Genomic DNA, 8,771 nt, shown 5'->3' on the forward strand with positions numbered 1-8,771 from the left:
GTGGCTTTATGGTGTCAGGGACTCAGGCTCTTTCTATCTTATAACTCTTCCACCTTCAACCAGCAATTTCCATCTCATGGCCCAATGTGGCTGCTCTAGCACTGCCATCACATCTATATTCCTGCTGTTGGGAAGTTGAGAAAAGGAAATAGAATTCAGCCTCCTCAAGGGCACAAACCACAATCTCTTCTGCCACTTCCATTCTCGTTCTATTGGCTGGAATTAGTCATATGTCCTATACTGCTACAAGGAAGGCATTAACTAACATCGCTAACACGTTTTCTGCTAAAACTCAGCGTTCTGTTACCAATGAATATATTGTCCAATCCCTGCCACTCAAACATTTCTGAGCACCTACCATGTGTGGGAGAAGGTGCAGCAGACCTGACCCACGTGAGGGTTGAACCCTCACTCTGTCTTTCCCAGCTGTGGGTCATGACCTCTCTGAGCCTCCATTTCCTCATTTATAAAATGAAGACAGGTGAGTATGTGTGCTCATCCCACGTGGGAGTTGTGAGAGTCACAATGTACTAATAGACTCAGCATGGAGCCTGCTGCACATTTGGCACTAAAGAAATGGCAGCTGCTTTTCAAATAAGCCAGACCCTGAGCCAGAGGTGACTCAGCAGAGGCCTGCCCTGGATTTCAATGGGGAGACATTCTAGGGCAGCCTCCTGTCTATAAAAGCCTGGAGTCGTATCACCACGTATCCTCAACCTGTCACTCATGCATGAGTCAGAAGCAGTGATGACCATAAGTCATCGAGTAGCAGCTGGGCCCAAGATCACTGGCATCCTTCCAATCCCACCTCCCCAGCCCCATCTTACAGAAGAGCAAACAGAGCCCAGGGAAGAGCCACGAGTACAGACCGCCTGTGCTGTTTTATTTTATCAGTCTCCTCCTAATGGGGCATGTGGGGTAGTTCCAGTTTGAAATTATCATAAAACAGACGGGGCTGGGCCTCCCTATGCCTATAAGACCAGGGTTTGCCAGGGTAGCTGGGGAGAAATAGAATTGCAGGGGAGAATTTTAAATCCAATTGATTTATAGATCAGAGATTCTGAATCTCAGCACTACTCTGACACTTTGGGCCAGAGACTTCCCTGTGGTGGGGGCTGTCTTGTGCTGGGTAGGATGTTCAGCAGCAGCATTCTTGGCCTCAACCCACAAGATGCCAGTAGCCTAACTCTACCCCCAGCGTGACAACCACAAGTCTCCCGACACTGCCAAACGTCCCCTGGGAGCCCAAATCGTTTCCAGTTGAGAAACGCTGACACTCACAGAGCCTGTGAGTAGGGTTTCTAGGCACAGATTACTTCAGCAGATTTGTGAATATAATTGATTTTCTTCCCTTTGGGAGGGTGCATATCCAGCTCTTTGGAAGATGGTGCAATGACCTTGGTAGCCACGAGTTTAAGAATAAGGACTTCATGCCATTATTGAAACAACTAGTGGGATTTAAATATGGACAATAGCAACTATATTATAACCTTGTATCAACATTAAATTTCCTGCTTTTGAAAACTATACGGTGGTCATGTAAGAGAATGTCCTGATCCTTAGGAGGTGCACATTGAAGTCTAGGGGTAAAAGAACATTGTATCTATAACTGACTCTTAAATGACTCATAAAAATTACACAGACAAAGAATAACAAGTCAAGTGTAGCAACATGCTGACAATTAGGGGATCTGAGTGAAGGAGATACGGAAGTTTTCTCTACTAGTCTTGCAACTTCTCTGTAAATTTGAAATTATGTTAAGAGGATTTTAAATATTATCTATGTTTTAGTCTAGTTTTTGAAACATGGTTTTAATCTGTTATTTCCACTTGTTCCCATTAAAAAGAAAAGTCATGTTATGATTGTGCCCAAGAAACCGGGCCCCATTCAGGCCATGGTCCCAAGAGTCTCCCAGCAAAGCGTTCTCAGTGCAAGTGTGGCAGGCAGGAAGACCTTCTGCATTTATTTGCATCTGTAAAATACCTAGAAAGAAGTTTCGCCCAATTTTAACAGTGGTTAGCAATGACCCCTCCCTTGCCTGCAGTTTTGTTCTCAAGTGTCCACCCACACGGCCACACACTCAGCCCAGATGCCTCAAGAAGTGACCTCAACCCTAGATCCTTGAGAAACCCTGGTGGGTCTAAGGGTAATCTTACTCCCCTGCTAGTGATTGGTCCAGGAATGGGCATCCGATGCAAGAGAGCCAATAAGGAACAAGTGAGCTCCAGGCTGGTGTTTGACTTGCTTTGACCAATGAAATGTGAGGAAGTGACTTTATGAGACTTTTGACCCCAGGATTCTGCCCTGAGAACTCCATGTTAAGAAGCCAGTCCTGCCCTAGCCAGGTTGGCTCAGTGGATAGAGCGTAGGCCTGTGGACTGAAGGGTCCCGGGTTCGATTCCAGTCAAGGGCACATGCCCAAGTTGCAGGCTCGATCCCCAGTGGGGGGCGTGCAGGAGGCAGCCAATCAATGATTTTCTCTCATCATTGATGTTTCTATCTCTCTCTCTCTCCCTTCCTCTCTGAAATCAATAAAAATAAAGAAAAAAAGAAGAAGCCAGTCCTCTGGAAGATAAGAGGCTGCAAACAGAATTGAGATGCCCCGGCGACCAACCCTCACCGCTGCTGGGCGTATGGATAAGGCCATCTTGGACCTTCAAGCATGGGTGGCCGCTGAATGAAGCTGCATGAATGAGCCCAGGTAAAACCAGAAGAGAAACCACCAGCCAGTACACAGAGTTGTGAGAAGTAATAAGTCAGTGTTGTTTTAAGCAACTGTTCTGGGGAGGGATGGGAAGACTCACTGAGGTTATAACATGGCCTGCATGCAGAGAGTGCTCAGTAATGGTCCTTATTGTTGACCGTGCACGTCTGCTCTCCTGCCCTGTGCCAATCACTCCCTCTGTCTTCCCCATCTAATGAAGCGCTCCCTATCGTTCTCTACCCATCTCTGCACCCTGCTTCATTTTTCCACATCACTTGTCCCCTACCTGACATTAGATTATCCTTTTACCTATTTGTTGTATGTCCTATTACATCTGTCTTACTCACGGCTGCACTGCCAGCATTTTACACAGCGTCTGGCCCACAGCCGGTCTCAGTAAAGATTTGGTGAGTAAATGAATGGGATGATCCAATCACCGTGACAGAAGTCATGGAAGGCTCCATCCCCCAATACGATGGCACCTTGTGGGTGTCCATCTCAGGCAGCTTTGCAGCCTGAGCCTCAGAGCTAGGAGCCAGAGGGCAGAAGCCCGAAGGTGGAGAAGGAGCCAGCCACGTGACTCTGGGGAGCGCAGGAACCAGGAGGCAGGTACAGTGGAGACCCTGCACTCTCCTGAGAGTAGGAGATGTCAGGAGAGGAAACTGGAGAGTCGGCAGCACCCACTCAGCAGGGCCTTGAAAGCCGGGTGAAGGTGTGGATCTCATCCCACCACCTTCCTACTCAAGTGTAACTCAGCGGGAGGTAACACACACCTCTGCAGAGGCTCCTGCCTGCCAAGCACTGCGGACCTTGCAGTGAGCCAATGAAGCAGAAGGAACACGGGCCCACATAAGGCTCAGAAACACGGCGGCGAAACTCCAGGCTCCAAAGCCTGGGCTCCTTCCCGCTGCCCATGACCTCCCTTTCCCTGACTCCCACATCTCATCGACCAGCAGATCCTGGCTGTTCCACCTTCAGAACATCCAGAGTCAACCACTTCTCCACCTCCTCAGTCACCGTGGTCTGACCCTCCATTCCCTCCTACCTGGCCTCCTGCCGTCACCTCCTCCCTGGGCTCCTGCCTCAGCACGGTCCCTGAGTTCGTTCCACACGCACAGCCAGAGGAATCCTATTAAGATGTAAAGTCGAGGTCACTGTACAATGCTTTGCCAGACTCTCCAATAGCACGTTCTGCAGTGGCGGGAATGTTCTCCCTCTGCACTGTCCGACTCATTATCCACCAGCCACGTGTGACTAATGAGCACTTGAAACCTACTGAAGGACTGAATTTTTATTTATTTATTTATTTATTTATTTATTTTAAATTGGGTTTTTCCCATTGGTTTTCAGAGTGGAAGGGAGGGGGTGGGGGGAGAGGGAGAAACATCCATGTGAGAGAGACACGCAGACTGGTTGCCTCCTGCATGTGCCCCTAGTAGGGGCACAGATCAAGCCTGCAACCTAGTTAGTGCCCTTGACCTGGAATTGAGCCCAAGACTGATGCTCTAACCACTTAGCCACAGCAGCCAGGACTGAAGGACTGAATTTTTAATCTTACTTTAGTAGCCACATTCTGCAGTCAAGGCTGTGGGAAACAGGCACTCTTGAACAGCTGGTGGGAGTATAAATTTGCATATGATTCCAATGGCGATATCGACTTACCTACCTGTTGACAGATTTGTCTATAGCTACCAAAACAACAAAGGCATTTAACATTTGTCACAGCAATCCCACTTCAAGAGTTTGTCCCATTGATCTACCTTCACATGCCAAATGACATTATGTAAAAGGTTTGTAGCATAAAGACAGGAAACAATCCAAGTATCTGTCCATTAATAGGCAACTAATTAAATAAATTACGGCCCAGCTACACAGTAGCATACAATGAAGTTGTAAAAAAAGAATGAGGAAATATGACACCTAACGCACAAAGTAAAAAAACAGAGAAATTGGACTTCATCAAAAGTAAAAGCTTTTTGAGTTACCAAAGGACATTATCAAGAAAATGAAAAGACAACCAACAGAATGAGAGAAAACATTTGTAGATCATATATCTGATAAGGATTTAGGGTCCAGAATGTATAAAGAACCCTTACGATCTAACAACAAAGACAAATTACTCAATGTTTAAATGGCCAAAAGATTTCTCCAAAAAAAATGTACAAATGGCCAATTAGCACATGAAAAGATGCTCACCATCATTAATTATTAGGAAAATGTACATGCAAACCACCATGAGATCATCAGTTCCCATTCATAGGGTGGTATAACCAAACACATGGAACATAAGAAATGTTGGTGAGGATGTGGAGCAATTGGAACCCTCGTGTATTGCTGGTAGGGATGTAAAGTGGCGCAGCTGCCATGGAAACAGTTTGGCAGTTCTTCAAAACACTACACATAGTTACCATAGGATCCAGCAATTCCACTCCTAGGTATGTATATACCCAAGAGAAATGAAAATGGATATCCACCCCAAAATTTGTACATGAATGCTTCATAACAGCCAAAGAGTGGAAACAGCTCAAATGTCTATCAACTGAATGCGGAAGCAAAATATGATCTATCCATACAATGAAATGTTATTCAGCCATAGAAGAAATGAAGTGCTACAACATGGATGAACCTTGAAAACTTTATGTTAAGTGAAAGAAGCGGGACAAAAAATAATAATGATTCTATTATATGAAATAATAGATATATACATATATAATTTGGGTTTTCAAAGCATGTGAATGTTCTACATATTAAAAATAAAAACTATTTTTCAAATATAAATCAGGTCATGTAATTCCTGTATTCAAAACTCTAGAGGGAAGAAATTCCCAGCTCATTTTATAAGTAAAAACCAAGAACTCTCTAGTCCAGCCGTGGGCAAACTACAGCCCACGGGCCGGATCCGGCCCGTTTGAAATGAATAAAACTAAAAAAAAAAAAAGACCGTACCCTTTTATGTAATGATGTTTACTTTGAATTTATATTAGTTCACACAAACACTCCATCCATGCTTTTGTTCCGGCCCTCCGGTCCAGTTTAAGAACCCATTGTGGCCCTTGAGTCAAAAAGTTTGCCCTCCCCTGCTCTAGTCCCTTTCAAAGCCCTACCCCACCTGCCCCCTCTCCTTTCCTCTCTGACCTCACCTCCTCCACCTCCCCGTCTCTTACCTAACTCCTGTCTCACGGGCCTCCTTGCCGTTCTGGAAATCACAAGCATGTTCCTGCCGCAGGAACTTTGTCCTTGCTGTTCCCTTTGCTTTGAATCATTTATCTCAAGATATTTGCACAGTATTTGCTCTCTCACTTCCTTTAGGTCTTGACTCAAATGTCACTTTCCTGAACAGGCCTTCCCTGACCCCACACCCTTACCTCCCAGGAGATTCTGTGTCATGTCCCCTACTATTTCCGTAGAACAGTGTCTGGGCCAGGTTGCTGCTTAATAAACATGTGTTGAGTGAATGAATGATCTCAGGCTGTCTCTTCATCTGTCATCCATGGTGCTGGCCACTAAGAGGGCTCCAGACACCAGACACCAGTAGTAACCAGCCACCCCAGATAGTTTGGAGCTCTGGGACACATACAGAAAACTTTAAAGGGTGTTTCTCTGAAATCTGAGATCCAGCCCCCACCAAGGCAAGCTGCCCTTAAGCCCCTGGGTTGAAAACTCAAATGTAATTAAGCATACACTGACTGAAATAAAGGATATTATGCAGAGTTCCAACAGCAGACTAGAGGATCGCAAGAATCAAGTCAAAAATTTGAAACATGAAGAAGCAAAAAACACCCAACCGGAAAAGCAAAATGAAAAAAGAATACGAAAATAGTGTAAGGAGCCTCTGGGACAGCTTCAAGCGTACCAACATCCGAATTATAGGGGTGCCAGAAGAAGAGAGAGAGCAAGATATTGAAAACCTATTTGAAGAAATAATGACAGAAAACTTCCCCTACCTGGTGAAAGAAATAGACTTACAAGTCCAGGAAGCGCAGAGAACCCCAAACAAAAGGAATCCAAAGAGGACCACACCAAGACACATCATAATTAAAATGCCAAGAGCAAAAGACAAAGAGAGAATCTTAAAAGCAGCAAGAGAAAGACAGTTACCTACAAGGGAGTACCCATAGGACTGTCAGCTGATTTCTCAACAGAAACTTTGAAGGCCAGAAGGGAGTGGCAAGAAATATTCAAAGTAATGAATGCCAAGAACCTACAACCAAGATTACTTTATCCAGCAAAGCTATCATTCAGAATTGAAGGTCAGATAAAGAGCTTCACAGATAAGGAAAAGCTAAAGGAGTTCATCACCACCAAACCAGTATTATATGAAATGCTGAAAGGTATCCTTTAAGAAGAGGAAGAAGAAGAAAAAGGTAAAAATACAAATTATGAACAACAAATACACATCTATCAACAAGTGAATCTAAAAATCAAGTGAATAAATAATCTGATGAACAGAATAAACTGGTGATTATGATAGAATCGGGGCATAGAAAGGGAGTGGACTGACTATTCTCGGGGGTAGGGGTAAGGGGTGTGGGGGATGCGGGAAGAGACTGGACAATAATCGTGCACCTATGGATGAGGACAGTGGGGGGGGGGGTGAGGGCAGAGGGTGGGGTGGGAACCGGGTGGAGGGGAACTATGGGGGGGGGGGGGGAGGAACAACTGTAATAATCTAACAATAAAGATTTAATTTAAAAAAAAAGAAAACCCAAATGTGTCCATAAAGGACAGCAAGCCCACCCAGGTTCTCCAGAATTCACCAGGAGTTGGGCTGCAATCTGTCCCTGCCATCACAACGAATTCTGTTTCCTTGAAGGACGTGGAGAAGGAAGCAGGGCAGCAGCATGGGCCTGGCTAGGGACAGAGGCTGCCCACAGCAGGAACACTGAGGAAACAGACCTGAGGTGACTGGGGTGACCAGCAGCTGAGGAATCCAGGGTTTAAACCTTCAGAGAACCAGGGCAGAACGGAGCTTCCAAACGCTGGGTCTTACCTTCCTTCTGGCTCCCCCCTTGGGTCCTCCCATGGCCTCCACGGTGGCTTCCATTTGGTGACACTGGATGGAAGTTATGCGAGTAATTGTGTACTTTGCAGTCAGCTGGACCCAGGTAAAACCCTGCCCGTGTCATTTACCTGCTGCGGTCGTAAAAGCGTGTGACTGAGCCTTCATTCATTCAGCAAGCACTTACTGAGCCGATCATGTGCCCTACTCTGATAAAGATGCCGTGTTCAGCTATCAACAAGTCATCGCCCTCGGGAGCTTGTCTGTTAGGGCGAGATATGAACTACAAAGCTCACTGCCCAGGACAAGCACCGTGAGACACCACAGGGTGATGTCACAGTGACTGGAGGAGGGGCAACTCTGAGCCGGGGGTGGTCAGAGGGGCCTCTGAAGAGAGCACATCCTTGGTGATTAGGAGTAAATGAAATCTGCCGTCTAGCTCCTGGCCCGGCGCCTAACAGCTTAAGCGCTCACCAAAGCTCATAGTGCATCCTAGTGTCCTCATCACTTTGGTGTCCTCTCCCTTGGGAGGACAGCAGTTCCCGGGGGTCAGGCGTTTCTCCTCGGAGGCGCACAGCATGAGCGGGCACAGCAGGTGCACGCACGGTCCTCCAACCACTACACGCGAGAGGGCTCCATTAGCTGGCCCAGCGTACACAGGCTCCAGCTAGGGAGCTCTGTTCCAAGTGCCCACCAAGCGCTGGCCCCCTGGCCCGGGCCCGGCGCCCTCGCGTTTCTTGCACACACAGTAGGCGCTTGACGGTGCGCGCTGAAGAAATGCCCGTTTCCAGGTGCGGCGGCGCACGACCTCGGCACGTTACACCGGACCGGATCGTAAGCCGAGACTGACTTGGGAGGCGCCCAGGCCCGCGTTTCCGTGAGGCGGGCACCCGGGCACAGGCCAGGGCGGAGCGAGGCGGGCAGAAACGCGCCACCGCCCCTCGCTTCCGCGCCCAGCTGCGCCCAGCTGCGGTCCGACCCCCGGCGCGCCCCGGTTGGTTGTGGCTCGGAGGCCGCTGATTCGCCGGCGCGTCCCCGGCGCGGGCTATGATTGGCTGTGACGCGCGG

General features: G+C 47.5%; 1 long non-coding RNA gene across 2 annotated transcripts in view; it reads right to left on the reverse strand.

Annotated features, from left to right (window-relative positions):
• The window catches only part of LOC132239252 (uncharacterized), a 110,058-nt gene extending 101,456 nt beyond the window's left edge, over positions 1 to 8,602 (reverse strand). For both annotated transcript variants that reach the window (XR_009454007.1, XR_009454008.1), the window contains exons 1-2: positions 8,178 to 8,602; positions 3,750 to 3,833 (exon numbers count right to left, since the gene is read on the reverse strand). This is a non-coding gene — a long non-coding RNA (uncharacterized LOC132239252). The remainder of the gene's footprint in view (positions 1 to 3,749; positions 3,834 to 8,177) is intronic.
• Between the last annotated feature and the right edge of the window lie 169 nt (positions 8,603 to 8,771).

The sequence above is a fragment of the Myotis daubentonii genome, chromosome 8 (assembly GCF_963259705.1).
Source record: "Myotis daubentonii chromosome 8, mMyoDau2.1, whole genome shotgun sequence".
Classification (NCBI taxonomy): domain Eukaryota; kingdom Metazoa; phylum Chordata; class Mammalia; order Chiroptera; family Vespertilionidae; genus Myotis; species Myotis daubentonii.